General features: G+C 44.4%; 1 protein-coding gene across 1 annotated transcript in view; it reads left to right on the top strand.

The window, feature by feature from the left end:
* Positions 1-316: 316 nt before the first annotated feature.
* Positions 317-13,946, top strand: part of il2rb (interleukin 2 receptor, beta) — a 103,742-nt gene continuing 90,112 nt past the window's right edge. The window contains exon 1 of the mRNA XM_048617354.1: positions 317-407. The gene's annotated coding sequence lies outside the window, so the exon portion shown is untranslated. The remainder of the gene's footprint in view (positions 408-13,946) is intronic.

Raw genomic sequence — 13,946 nt, 5'->3', positions numbered from 1 at the left:
TTCTGGTAGATGTTCCAAACCATCGCTCTGTGATGGATTTGGGATAAGCAGAGGATGGACACAAGATGGGAGAGACTTCTCCTTCTCTGACAGGACAGTGTCATCAATTTTTTTTTAAAAATCCTTTCTGCTGCTGAAGCACAGACGCCTCAATCTACCTTATTTTCCATTTCCTCTTTGACCAACCGCCTCAGCAGCTTTGTCATTGTCGGAACAAGCCACAAAGCTACCGGTCTCACCTCGAAACACACCAGCCCATGAGATCTTGCGCAGACCTTGTTTTGCTGTCACACCATTAGATCAGTCTTTGTCATGACATTGCTGAACGCTAGTGACTCATATCAGACCTCCTCAGAACTGCTCTCTTCATAGAAGATCTCCTGGATCCAGATGCCAGATAGCAAAAGGTAACTATACATTTCTTGTTTTTCTCCCTATTTCACTCTATGCTGTGTCTGAAACCCAAGACTGCAAACTAATCCCCTCGTTTAGAGAGGTAAACTGTCTGCTGTTGGATAGATCGCTCAGTTAGTCATCAGCGGCCTGCATTAGTGCAAGTAAAGGTGCAGTAATTTGAGATCAATGATACAAGTGAGGCACTGTTACTGTGCATAACATACTGTTCATATATTGTTTTATCAGAGGCAAAAATCTAATTTACAACTGCAACTCAGACCCAGAATTATGAAACCAATGTAATATTGGCTTTAATTATTGAACAGATACATATATATAGTTATATGCACACACAAACACACACATTCACAGACAAAAGTTTCAATATTTATCTACCTGTTGTGTTTAAAGTTTTAAATTCGATTTCTTTTACACACACACACACACACACACGGACACAGATATATACACGCACTCAACCACTCTCACACAACGACACTCAAACACTCACTCACTCACACACATACTGACAAGTATGCACACATACACTCAACCGTGCTTACACACATACACACACACACACACACTCCAGCCAAACTCACACATACACACTCAGTCACCCACTCTCATACACCCACACAAACAAACACTGGCCCGATCTCTCACACCCACACAGACACAAATACTCGCCCACTCTCACTCACCCACACAAAAAAGCAAAGACTCGCCCACTCTCACACACCGACACATACATGCACACACGAACCGATATTCAATGGGGAGACTCTCTGAGGTGGACAATGCTGTGGGGTAACAAAGGAGGCCCCTGTATGGGGACAGGTTTGATGGTTACTCTGTATCCAATTTGAAATCATTTTGCATTTGAATAAAGTGGAACATTCTCCCACTTGAAATGAACTGGAGTAAGATCAGGACAGGAGATTGGGAGTGGAAATCAAACCCATTGCTGACGAGATAGACTGGGACTGTTGTCCTCAATGCAGAGAAGGCTGAGGAGCAATCTGAGGTAAGAACCCTCAAGACATTGTACAAGTATTTAGATGTGCACTTGAAACACCATAGCATGCAAAGCTACAGGCCAAGTGCAGGCAATAGAACAGATGATGTTTGATGACCAGCATAGGCAGAATGGGCTGTAGAGCCTTTTTACATACAGTAAATGTTCTAACACTCTCTGACTCCTGCTGGTGTGTCAACCAAACTTGACTGAAACTCAACCTAACTGCTCCTGAAATGAATGAGCTTTGTGGCTAATCAATCTGCTGCTTTACTCAAGTTTATTAACTGCATTCTGATCAGGTTTGCTAATGTGTAGAGTTTGCTAAGAGTGACCCAGGATCTGTAATTCTCTCCTTTTGTTGCTGGGTGATGCAGAATGCCAGGAGTGTGGCTTTCCAGTGCTCTGGGCCACAGTTGTCTCTTGTGGAGGAGTTTATATTGTGCTTGGACAATGTCTGTACTACAGGCCTTAATGCAAATGCTGATGGAGGGCTCATATAGTGCAGAGGCAGTGTCCCTACCTCTGAGCCAGGAGGTCTGGGTTGAAAAGCCCTACCTAATCCACTAAGATAACAAGGTGTAGAGCTGGATGAACACAGCAGGCGAAGCAGCATCAAAGGAGCAGGAAAGCTGACGTTTCAGGTGTGGACCTTTCTTCAGAAAAAAGAAGGGTCCAGACCCGAAACATCAGCTTTCCTGCTCCTCTGATGCTGTTTGGCCTGTTTTGTTCTTCCAGCTCTACACCTTGTTATCTCAGATTCTCCAGCATTGGCAGTTCTTACTTTCACCTAATCCACTGTATGATTGAATTGTTGGCAGAAAGTTCCAAATGGGAAGTGAGACGAAATGTGGAGCTTTTGGGATCAGGACTGTTTGACCATAGAAAGTGTTGGAAGTTATTTCTACTGATAATTATAAAAGGGATTTGGACAGGTGCAGGGAAGTGAGAGACTTACAAGTTCCAGATTAAAAGCAGCAGTACAGAGCTCATCGCAACTTCTCTTTTAAAGAGCTGGCACAGTCATGATGGACCAAATGGCCTCCTTCCAGGCCAGAAGGTGCTATGATTGATGCCTGTTCTGCGTGCCAGACTTGGCATTGATAAGCTGTTATTTCAGGTGTATCTAGAAAGCTGTGAAAGTCGAGTTGGCATACAGCAGGCAACGTGAGTCAGTCTGGTCGGAGTAATTCACATTTTTGTTCCTAGGGCAGTGTATATCGTGTACTAAATACACTCCAGATATTGGCCAAGGCTACCTAGACAACACCTTCCAAGCCCACAACTTCTACCATCTAGAAGGACAAATGTAAATAGATAAAATGGTCTGCCTGCAAGTTCCCCTCCAAGCCACCCACCATCCTGACTTGGAAATATATCACTGTTCCTTCAGTTTCGCTGTGTCAAAATCCTAGAATTCTCTCCCTAACAGCACTGTGGATCTCCCTACAGCACAGGGACTGCAGCAGTTCAAGAAGGCAACTCACCACTACCTTCTCAAGGGAATGGGCAATAAATGCTGGCCCAGTCCCTGGCATATCCCCCCTCCCATATTGACCCCCATTCATTTGTTGTTGCTGCTTTGTGATCACGTGTGACCTTTTACTCTCCATATGAAGGTCATTATATTTTATCAACCAGTATCTCCTGGTCTGGGAAGCAAGATTCCTGAAATTCCCACACAGCCTTCTCAAAGAAGTTTTGTAAATTCTGCATAGAATCCCAACAGTGCAGAAAGAGACCATTTGGCTTATTGAGTCTGCACTTACCCTCTGAAGAGCATTCCACTCAGACCTAGCTCCCTACACTATCACCATAGCCCTGCATTTACCATGGCTAACCTGCCTAGCCTGCACACCTCTGGACACTATAACATGGCCAATTCACCTAGCCTGCATATCTGTAGACACTATGGGATAATTTAGCATAGCCAATCCACCTAGCCTGCACATCTTTGGACTGTGGGAGGAAACCAGAGCACCCGGAGGAAACCCACGCAGACACGGGGAGAATGCGCAAACTCCACACAGACAGTCACCCGAGGAGGGAATTGAACCCGGGTCCCTGGTGCTGTGAGGCAGCAGTGCTAACCACTGAGCCACTGTGCCACCCTTAATGGATGTTGGCAAAGTGTGCTCCATCTTGCGTTGGGAATTTGGTCTTCTCAGCTGTTTCAGGGATGGGGTGGATGGTGTGTGTTTGAGGATGTTGCTAGTACAGGTGACATTCAATGGGTCAGGACCATTTTGACTGGCGTGCCAATTTTCAGATTGAACGGAAGCCTTAACAGGACATGGGAGAATGTTTGCCATTTCGGGTAAACAATAGTAGCAGTGAGAATGATCACACCGTCACACATGATGTTGGCTGCAGTAACCCCGAGACCTCTGGGCCATTCAACTTCCTCATGATCAAAAAGGGGCTGCACTGTGCTTCAGGCTGCAAGGCTGGTGTGGCCTCTGTCCTGAGAAATCTATTTTGCTTTGCCTTCTTATTCACTTCATTCCAAACGAATGTCAAAATAAGGCCAAGACTGTTCTTTTTCTCTATTTCACTGGTGGGACGTGGGCATCGCTGGCTGGGCTGGCATTTGTTGCCCGTCCCTAGTTGCCCTTGAGAAGATGGCTTTGTCCAAGTGCACAGAGAAACATTGTGCCTCTTTACTGCCCATCCACCATTAAGCGCGAGAGAGAGAGAGAGAGAGATACAGGAACAGAAGTGGCTGATGGTGGTGGAACGTAACGTCATTGGGCTAGTAATCCTGAGATGCCAGTCTGTTGCTGTGCAGGCATAGGCTCAAATCCCAATATGGCAGCTGATTGGGTTTAACTTCAGTTGGCATGAAGTTAGATGCAATGATGGTGACCACAAAGTCATCCTCAATTGTCCTGTGGACCCCAGCTAATGTCCTTTGGAGAAGGTCCTTCCCTTTCCAAAGTTAGCCTACATGAGACTCCAGACCTACAGCAAACAATCCCCTCAATTTAAGAGTAACTAGGGATGGGTGCAAGATGCCAGCCTTTCCAGTACCAATGGCACCCCATGAAGGAGAAAATGTAAGTCATTCAGCCTGAAAATAAAATCGCTGGAAGTCACAGCAGGTCAGGCAGTGTCCATGGACAGAAAGCGAAGTTTCAGAAAGTTTCAAGTGTAGATGACTTTTCATCAGAGCTGGTGAAAAGTCATCTCTAGACTTGAAAGGTTAGCTTGCTATCTCTCCATGGATGCTGCCTGACCTATTGGTGATCTCCAGCAATTTTTTTTGATTTCAGTACAGCATCTGCACTCTGAAGTCATTTAGCCTCCTTATTTCACTATTCAATTGGATCATGGCTAAAATGGAACGGAAACCCATCTTAGTTCTGCGTCCACTAAGCTCCTCTGCCTAGCAACGTCAGCCAGCCTTTCCAGCTTCAAGAGGTTTTGTTTTCAAGTGGAGAAGCCTCCAGGTTTCAATTACCTGTCTGAAAAAATATTTCCTGACATTTCCCTTCAGCAGCCTGTCTCTCGTTTTCAAACTGAACAAATGTTGTCCTGAGCTCCAGATGAGAAAGATCCACAAAATTTGTCCTTGCCCCATCCTTTCACCATCACCTCCTCATGGGCAACTAGGGACAGGCTATAAATGCAGGCCCAGCCAGCGATGCCCACATCCCATGAGTGAATTTTAAAAAAAAGAACGATCTTGGCCTTATTTTGACATTCACTGGAAAGAAGCGAATAGGAAGACAAAGTAACACAGATTTCTCAGCAGTTTCACTGAAGGGAAATTGCAGGCACATTGCAATAACAATGTGGGGAGGTGATGGCCTAGTGGTATTATTGCTGGACCATTAATCCAGAGACCCAGGTATTATTCTGGGGATTCAGGTTCAAATCCCGTCACGGCAGATGGTGGAATTGAGAATCTAATGATGACCAATTGTCAGGAAAACCCATCAGGTTCACTAATTCACCAGAAAGATCGTCAGGCAGCACCTTCCAACCTCAAAGCCACTTCCATCTTCTTCCACCTAGAAGGACGAGGGCAGCAGATATGTGGGAACACACTCTCTACAAGTTCCCCGTCCAAGCCACTCACCATTCCTTCGAAGTCCGGGAATTCCCTCCCTAACGGCATTGTGGGTTGATCTGCAGCGGTTCGAGAAGGCAACTCACCACCACCAACTCAAGGGGCAAATAGGGATGGACAATAAATGCTGGCGCAGCCAGCGATGCCCACATCCCACAAATGAATTTAAAAAAAAAACTAATGCCCTTTAGGGAAGGAAACTGCCATCCTTATCTGGCCTGGCCTACCTGTGACTCCAGAACCAAGGCAATGTGGTTGACTCTTAACTGCCCTCTGGGCAATTAGGGATGGGCAAATGTCCTCATCCTGTGATGAATGAGGGGAAGAAAATGTTACTAATCAATAGTGGGAGTGAGGGAGAACAAAAAGATAAATGTAAACATGCCTGGGGTGGTTTCCTTGGCAACAAATGAGGGCATGACCAGAAATAACATAGTTCGGGGTCAAGTAGTCCTGCCATGTCAGTAATGGCATTGTCCAAATGTGTTAGTCAAAAGCAGAATGGTACCCTTTAGTCCCAGGATGAACCTTCATCTTTGGGAGTTGATGATTCCTCGCATGGACTTTGGTGAATGCAAATGCCAAGAGAACGATCGTAGAAAAATCATTTGAAGTGAAAAGTGTTTCTCTTTAGTTTTCAGTGGTGATTAGCTTGTGAGCTGTATAAATACTGCAGGTGGGTGCTTTGGGGTAGGGGTGATGGAAGCTGATTGGCCGAGGATGAAGGATCACTCGATCCGATCCAGTCCATTTGCCTTCCAATTGGTGCAGAAGGTCATGGGAGCGGTCAGCGATGGTGGGAGAGTGTACGTTTGAGTTGTGGAGGTTTATGGCATTAGATGCCCAGGAATGCTTCAAATGGAATCAGCAGTCATGCCCACCCCAAAGCCAGTCGTCACATTTTTACCCATTAATACGCCACCCGTCACCCTTCCTAAAGTAAGACCACATCCGAAATTATCAACTTTCAAAAGGAAGTGGGTTTTATGACATTGACAGATGACACGTCACTGATGTACTCCCTCACTCAGCAGCTACACCGGTTGAGGCACTGGAATTACAAGAAATCTGACCAAAAATAGATAAAGCCAGGAGCAAGTGGTAGATTTGTCAATTCCGCAAAGAGTAAAGCTTTGATGCTTGAGTTTCTTTTTATGTGGTTCTTGCAGGTTTCTGGTTCTGGTTCCAGTTACCAGAATCCACAATGATTCTTCATCCAAAGCCATTACCTTTTGCATTTCATAAAATGCCTACAGCTGTGAAAGAAAGCCATTCAGTCCTATAGGGTCCACAAGGACCCTCTGAAGAGCACCCCACCCAATTCCTGTAACCCTGCATTTCCCGTGGCTAATCCACCAGACCTGCACGCCTCTGGGCAATTTAGCATGACCAATCCACCCTAACCTGCACATCCCTGGACTGTGAGAGGAAACTATAGCACCCGGAGGAAACCCACACAGACACGGGGAGAATGTGCAAACTCCACGCAGACAGTTGCCCGAGGGTGGAATCAAACCCAGGCCCCTGGTGCTGTGAGGCAGCAGTGCTAACCACTGACCATCCTGCCATCCTTCACTGGCATCCTTTGCATCAGGAGGTCATGCATCCAAAACGGTTGCCTGGTTTCCATGGTAACCAACTGCTTACAGTAATTCACTTCCCTAAAGCCCCTTAACCACCCCCTGCCGCCCTCTACCCCATTGCACCGCACCTCCCCAATCCACAATTGCCCCTTGCTAATCCTCCTTCACTGCAACAACAGCCTGCATTTATATAGCAACCTTTGCAGAGTAAGATCTCACAAGTGGCTTCATGGGAGCGCGGTGGAACAAGATTTGACACCGAGCCATATGCAAAGATATCAGGTTGGATGACCAAAAAACACGGCGGGCTTGAAGAAATGTCTTAAAAGAGGAAAGGGAAATGGGGTTAGAGGGTGGGATTTTACATTTGGCAGTTAAAGGTACAGCCACTAATGATGGAGAGATTAAAATTGGGGGATTCAAGAAGCCAATCTCCTGCTAAGATCGCGGCAGGGGGTTTTGAGGCTAGATGTGATTATCAAGATGAAGATTGGGGTGAAATTACCGAAGAGATTGGAAAACAAAGATGACAATTTTAAAATTGAAACGTTTCTTCACCAGGGGTTTGTGTGTCTCAGGCCCACCAATCTCATGCACCCACAGTCACCACGAATTCTCGCCCCACAATCCCTAGCAACTCCCTTTACCAATCTCTACGGACTCCCATTTTACCTCACCTCCATCAACCCCATCACCTCTTACTATCAACCCTGAGTTGTGATTGGTTATGGTGAGCCCTAGATTCTACTCTGACTTGCCCCTGCTGAAAAATTCACTGGAAATATGAGATAAAGAAGTCAACCACACTCGAGAGAAGGAATAACTTTGAAGGCCTCAGACAAAAACTGCATCTAGGCATCTAATTGTGAGGCTGCTCCAGCCCATCACTTGCCAAAAGATACATGAATAGGTAGGGAATAGAGGGATACAGACAACGTAGAGGCAAAAGGGTTTAGTTTAGAAAGGCTTGATGGGCTGAAGGGCCTGCACTGTTCTTTGGTCTTTGAAATCACTTAACCCTATTGATATTGTGTCACATGAGACATTGCTTTCATCACTAACATTCTCTTCAATAAACTCTACGCCAGTGTTTCTCTCAACAGTTTCAAGTATTTCTCTTCTGGGAAAGAACATTCATTTCCATTTATTTGCCCACCTTCATCCTCTACATAGTTCTCAGGCATCATTGTCTATCCATTCCAACATTGGACACTGGATTATTGGAAACAGAGTCTTATTCTGGCTGATTTCCTACTCTCTATATTGATTGACACGGTTAGGAAATTGGCTGAGTGATAGGAAACAGTTGGGTTCTCCAACCATAGCATGTGACTAGTGGTGTCCCAAAAGGACCTAAATTGATGTTCAACTACTCATCATATTTATTAATAACTTAGATGATGAGATAGAAATCCAAGCCATGGTTCACTAATCCTTGAATTAAGGATTCTTCTACTTAGAAGAAAAAGGCGATTTCAGTTATTGGTTTTGGAAGCTTATTGACTAAAGTAGAAAGAAAGTTCAAGGGAGGTAAGAAATTGAACAGTTCTTCAACCAGATAAAGAATGGGAGAGTATAAATTAATTCATTGTGTTTGATGTCTGTTGATAAAGGGATGCCAATGTAAAACTGAGCTGAGGAGGAATTTCTTCTCACAGAGACTAGTGAGTCTTTGGAACTCATTGCCGGAGGGAGCTTTGAGGGTAGAGTCCTTGTGTATATTTAAGGCTGAGATAGGTTCTCGATTGGTCAGGGAATCGAGGTTTACGTGGAAAGGGCAAGAAAGTAGGCGTGCAGAGTGTCGGATCATCCATGATCCTATTGAATGGCAGAATAGGCTCAAGGGGCCAGATGGCCTACTCCTGTTCCTATTTTCTAGGGTCTTATGATCTGGTCCCTGTGGGTACAAGTAAATAGTGAAGGCAGTCCAATTGGGGTTTATGAAGATTACAAAACATTGCGGGTGACAAATAAGTTGTCACATAATCATATGTCATATATTTTTCAGAATCATTTTTTTTTCTCCATATTTTGGATGCGTTCCAATGCAGAATTAGCCAAATCTGTGTTTATGAAGCATTTTCCAAAACCTCAGAGCATTCCAAAGTGCTTTACAACAATGAAATGCTTTTCTGCTATTTCCACCCATTAAGAGGTTAGGAACACAACAATCCATGTACATCAGGGCCCCACGAACAGCAAGCTGATAGCAACCTGATGCAGCAAAGGCTAGGTGTCCCGACAACGTCCTAGCTACAGTACAGAAGACCTCTGTGTCCCTAAGCTAACTGCGTCCCTACCCAAGCTGTACCCAACATTGTCATCCATCCAACAGTATGGAAAATTCCCCAAGCATGAGAGGGGCTGGTCCAAACTGAATTATCATCCCCACCTGTCTCCTCTCCATCAACATGAAGCCAATGGAAGGCTTCATGAATAGTGCTTTCAGGCAGCACCATCTCAGAAATGAAAACAGCAATAAGTCCATTCAGCCCCTCAATCTTGGAATACCTGTCAATACAGACATGGCTGATGTGATGGTGGCTTCAACTCCACTTTCGTGTCTGCCTTGCATAACCCTTGACTCCCTTGCAGATCAAAAATCTAGCTCGTCCTTGAATATATTGAATGACACAGCCACCACTGCTCTCTGGTCAGAAAGAATGTCAAATATTAATGATTCCCTAAGGAAAGAAATGCCTCCTCATTTTTGTTTCAGTCGGACACTCCTTATCCAGAACCTGTCTTCCCATCAGTGCTGTTAAGTTATGCCTCACAGTTAGTATGCAATATATCTTTAAATGTCACGATATCATTATCATAGCATATACCCTGAAAGTACAAGGACTCTAAAGTAAGTGCAGGCCACTTAAAGCATCACATGCTGATTAAAGTGTGCTACTGTTTGCAGCCAAATAACTCTACATTAGAAACAAAAACAGAAGTTGCTGGAAAAACTCAGCAGGTCTGGCAGCATCTGTGGAGAGAAATCAGAGTTAACGTTTCAGGTCGAGTGACCCCACCTCAGAACTATTCTGAAGAAGGGTCACTGGCCACAAAACGTTAACTCTGATTTCTCTCCACGGATGCTGCTAGACCTGCTGAGCTTTTCCAGCAATTTGTATTTCTGTTTCTGATTTCCAGCATCTGCAATTCTTTCAGTTTTTTGTTTAGCTTAATATTAGCCCAGACACTGATGTGCCTGCAGCTGTAATCTGGAGCTGTAAAGAAAAGTCTGTTGAATCTTTCAATACTGCATCTAGTTTGTTTGATACAGGATCTAACAGAAGTATTAGCATATTAGGTACAATCCAAACACCTCAGTTGCAGATTGAGCAGATATATCCTCTCGGCACCTACCCTGACAAGTCCTATACGTTCAACGGTTATGAGGGCAGCTGAGAGATGATTCGTTGCCCTATATTTGATTTGTATGCCTGCCAATCAAACACAACAAACCCAATCTTATCATCATCTGCATGTTGGGGCTGAAAACCTGACTTAAGGCTTCTATCGCCCTCCCAACCTAACCACCAGCTCTGCCAGATACTGACTCAGTTTGGGCATCAGCCAGTTGAATATAGGCCTGTGAATACACCAAACCGTGAGGCAAAATCTCCAGGAGAGGAGAGCTCAAAGCAGTTTGAAGAACTTACCAGAGATTGCAAATAATTGGCCGATAAACTCCCCAGAAAGTTTATGTCTAGAAAAAGCTGAGCAAATAGCGCTTTTTATTGATACAATCAATTTTATTATCATTGCAATCAACCTCTTTCGTTGAGAAATTGAACAATTTGTTGTCATTATTTCCTCAGATTGTGAATTAGACGAGGAGATTTTTAAGATAATTGTTGAAATGTTTCTCTTTCCGTTTTTATGTCTTCCTTTCCTCTCTCTTAATCTAATCCTTCCTTCCCTTTCTTTACTGCTGCACCAAATTAGACTCTATTTCCCTCCTCAATAGTACCCCTCTTTCTTTCTGCGTCTCGCTGCTCAGGGAAAGATTTGCATTTGCACAGCACCTTTCATGATCACTGGGTGTCCCAGATCGCTTGATAGCCATTGAGGCATTTGCTGAAGTGTAGTCACTGTTGTAATGTCAGAACATGGGTTCACAAATTCCCACAGGCAAAAAATGTGATAATGATCATAATGTTGCAATAATGAACGAAGGATAAAGGAGAGGATACCAGGGAGAAATCCCCTGCTCTTCTTTATATAAGCACCTTGGGGACTTTCAAATCCATCTGGGTGCTCGGGGTAATGCAGTATCTGTCAGGACAGTACTTGATCATTTTGCACTCTTATCCTAGAGTGGGACCTGAACCCACAAAACACTGATTCCAAAGTAAGAGAGCTGCCAATGGTAAATACAAGGCAACAGAGTCTTGGCACTGTTATTTACCATGGTCCGAAATACCCTCTTGCCCATTGCTCCGTCATTATCAGCTCACACCTTCTAGCAAGTTAAGGCACAACATGCTTTTGAACTGGCTCAGCAGTTAGCACTGCTGCTTCATAGCGCCAGGGACCCGGGTTCAATTCCAGCCTCAGGCGACTGTTTGTGTGGAGTTTGCACATTCTCCCTGTGTCTAAGTGGGTTTCCTCTGGGTGCTCCGGTTTCCTCCCACAGTCCAAAGATGTGCAGGCTATGGTGAATTGGTCATGCTAAACTGCCCCATAGTGTTCAGGGATGTGTAGATTAGGTAGGTTATAGGGGAATGGGACTGGGTGGGATGCTCTGAGGGTCGGTGTGGACTTGTTGGGCCGAAGGGCCTGTTTCCGCACTGTAGGGATTCTATGAATATAAAAATGTCTGAGACCAACCAAGTTCTGGTCGAATAAATTTCCAATTCTTCTGAGAACGACTCTCCATCCTTCTGCTAATTGTCAACATTTTCACTGGCTGACAAGGCAACCTGAAACTGATACAGGAATCTACAGTCTTGCAAAATTTTAAAAGAGTATTTTATCATTGAAAAAGCCCCATGAGATTTACTGAAACCACAACACGTGGTCTCTATTAACTGCATAGTCTGCACTAGCAGATCCGGTTTAAAAAAAACAATTTCTGTCTTAAATGAAACCAGTTTACGTTTTTTTTTCAACAGTTCATCGACTGAATGTCATTCTGACCCATTTCTTGGTCCTTTTCTTTACTCTCGTGTCATCTCACACGAACTGGCTCCTGTCACCGAAAATGCACTATGCATTAGCTGAGCTGGGTGTTAGCGTTATTCATCATGTAAATGCAGGTTTCCTCTGATGGACGCTTCACGAGAATGCATGGGGGGGCTAGAAATCTGCTCAGAAATCTGTCCACTGTGCTTGTAATGTCGGTTTACATGAAATATAACAACTAGAGACCCTCAAGCCTGCGTTTCGTCTAAAACTCTGAGCTCTCATTCTAGGTTGCCCCATTTGAGAATACATGCCCTCCATTTCTGCTTATTCAATCCCCTGGAGCATTTTCTATTCCTCAATTCGATCTCGTCTCATTCTTCTAAACTCTAGAGACTGTAGGCCTAAACTGGCCAGTCTCGCTTCATATTTAAACCTTTCATTTTTGAGAAAATTCCAGCAGAGAAACAGGCCCTTCAGCCCACTTTTGCACTCCATATGTGCCTCCTCCTATTTATTCCTTACAATATGGAAGCAGGCCACTTTGCTTATTGAGTCCACATTGTTCCTCTATCCCTGTAACCCTGCATTTCCCATGGCTGACCCACCTAGCCTGCACATCATGGGTTAATTTAAGCATGGTCAATCCACCCCAACCTGCACATCTTTGGACTGTGGGAGGAAACCCACAGACATAGGGAGAATGTACAAACTCCACACCAAACAGTAACCCGACGATGGGATTGAACCTGGGTCCCTGGCTCTGTGAGGCAGCAGTGCTAACCACTGAGCCACATTCCACCCCTTAGCTTCCTCTAGCCCTATCAACATATCCCTACATCACTTTGATGCACATATACTTATGAAGCTCCCCCTTAAATGAAGCCAAATTATTCTCTTCAACCATTCTCTATGACATTAACTGCTCAGGTTTCCCCAGACTGGACTTATTAATGTCCATGTTATATTTATGGCTCCTCCAGCAAGTAGAAATATCTCTTAAATATTTGTATTCTCAAGACAGAAATCAATAGGCTTCCAGGTACAAGTGAGATCAGGGAATATGGGACTATGGGACTATGATGAGGGAAAATGACATAGAGTTAAAAGATAAGCTATCATCTATTTGAATGGGAAAGCAGACTGAATGGGCCAAGTTGCCTATCCCTGCTCCTATTTTATACAAACGTACACAAAAGGAGCAGGAATAAGCCACTTGGGCCTTATGACCCGTTTAAGAAGCTGACCTGATTGTTATCTCAAATCCACATACACATCTACCCGCAATAACCTTACAGCCCCTCACTTACCTTTCAAGCTCAGGCTTACAAATATTCACAGGCACCACCTTTTCGGGAAGACAGTTTTCAGAAGGCTCACGAACCTCTGAGAGAAAAGGACTGTTGCCTCGTGAGTCTGTTTTAATCAGCTCCGATCTGAATGATAGGCCACACCAGATGAGGCAAATGGCCTTTTATTCCTAATTCATACAGTAAAGGAGCAGGAGTAGACCACTGTGTTCCTATCCTTTTTATAATGTCTCAAGTAATTCCTTAGTCCCCTCCTTTAGGTACTTTTTTAATCAACCTGTGGAAAGACCCCTCCCACCCCAGTTATAGTCTCTTCCACTGGGGAAAAGATACAAAAATTTGGAAACATGCAGCAACAGATTAGAGAACAGCTTCTTCCCTGCTATAACAAGGTGTAGAGCTGGATGAACACAGCAGGCCAAGCAGCATCAGAGGAACAGGAAAGC

This window comes from Rhincodon typus, chromosome 37 (genome assembly GCF_021869965.1).
Source record: "Rhincodon typus isolate 14 chromosome 37, sRhiTyp1.1, whole genome shotgun sequence".
In the NCBI taxonomy this organism is placed as follows: domain Eukaryota; kingdom Metazoa; phylum Chordata; class Chondrichthyes; order Orectolobiformes; family Rhincodontidae; genus Rhincodon; species Rhincodon typus.
The sequence above is the reverse complement of the archived record's forward strand: the minus strand, read 5'-3'. Positions and strand labels throughout refer to the sequence as shown.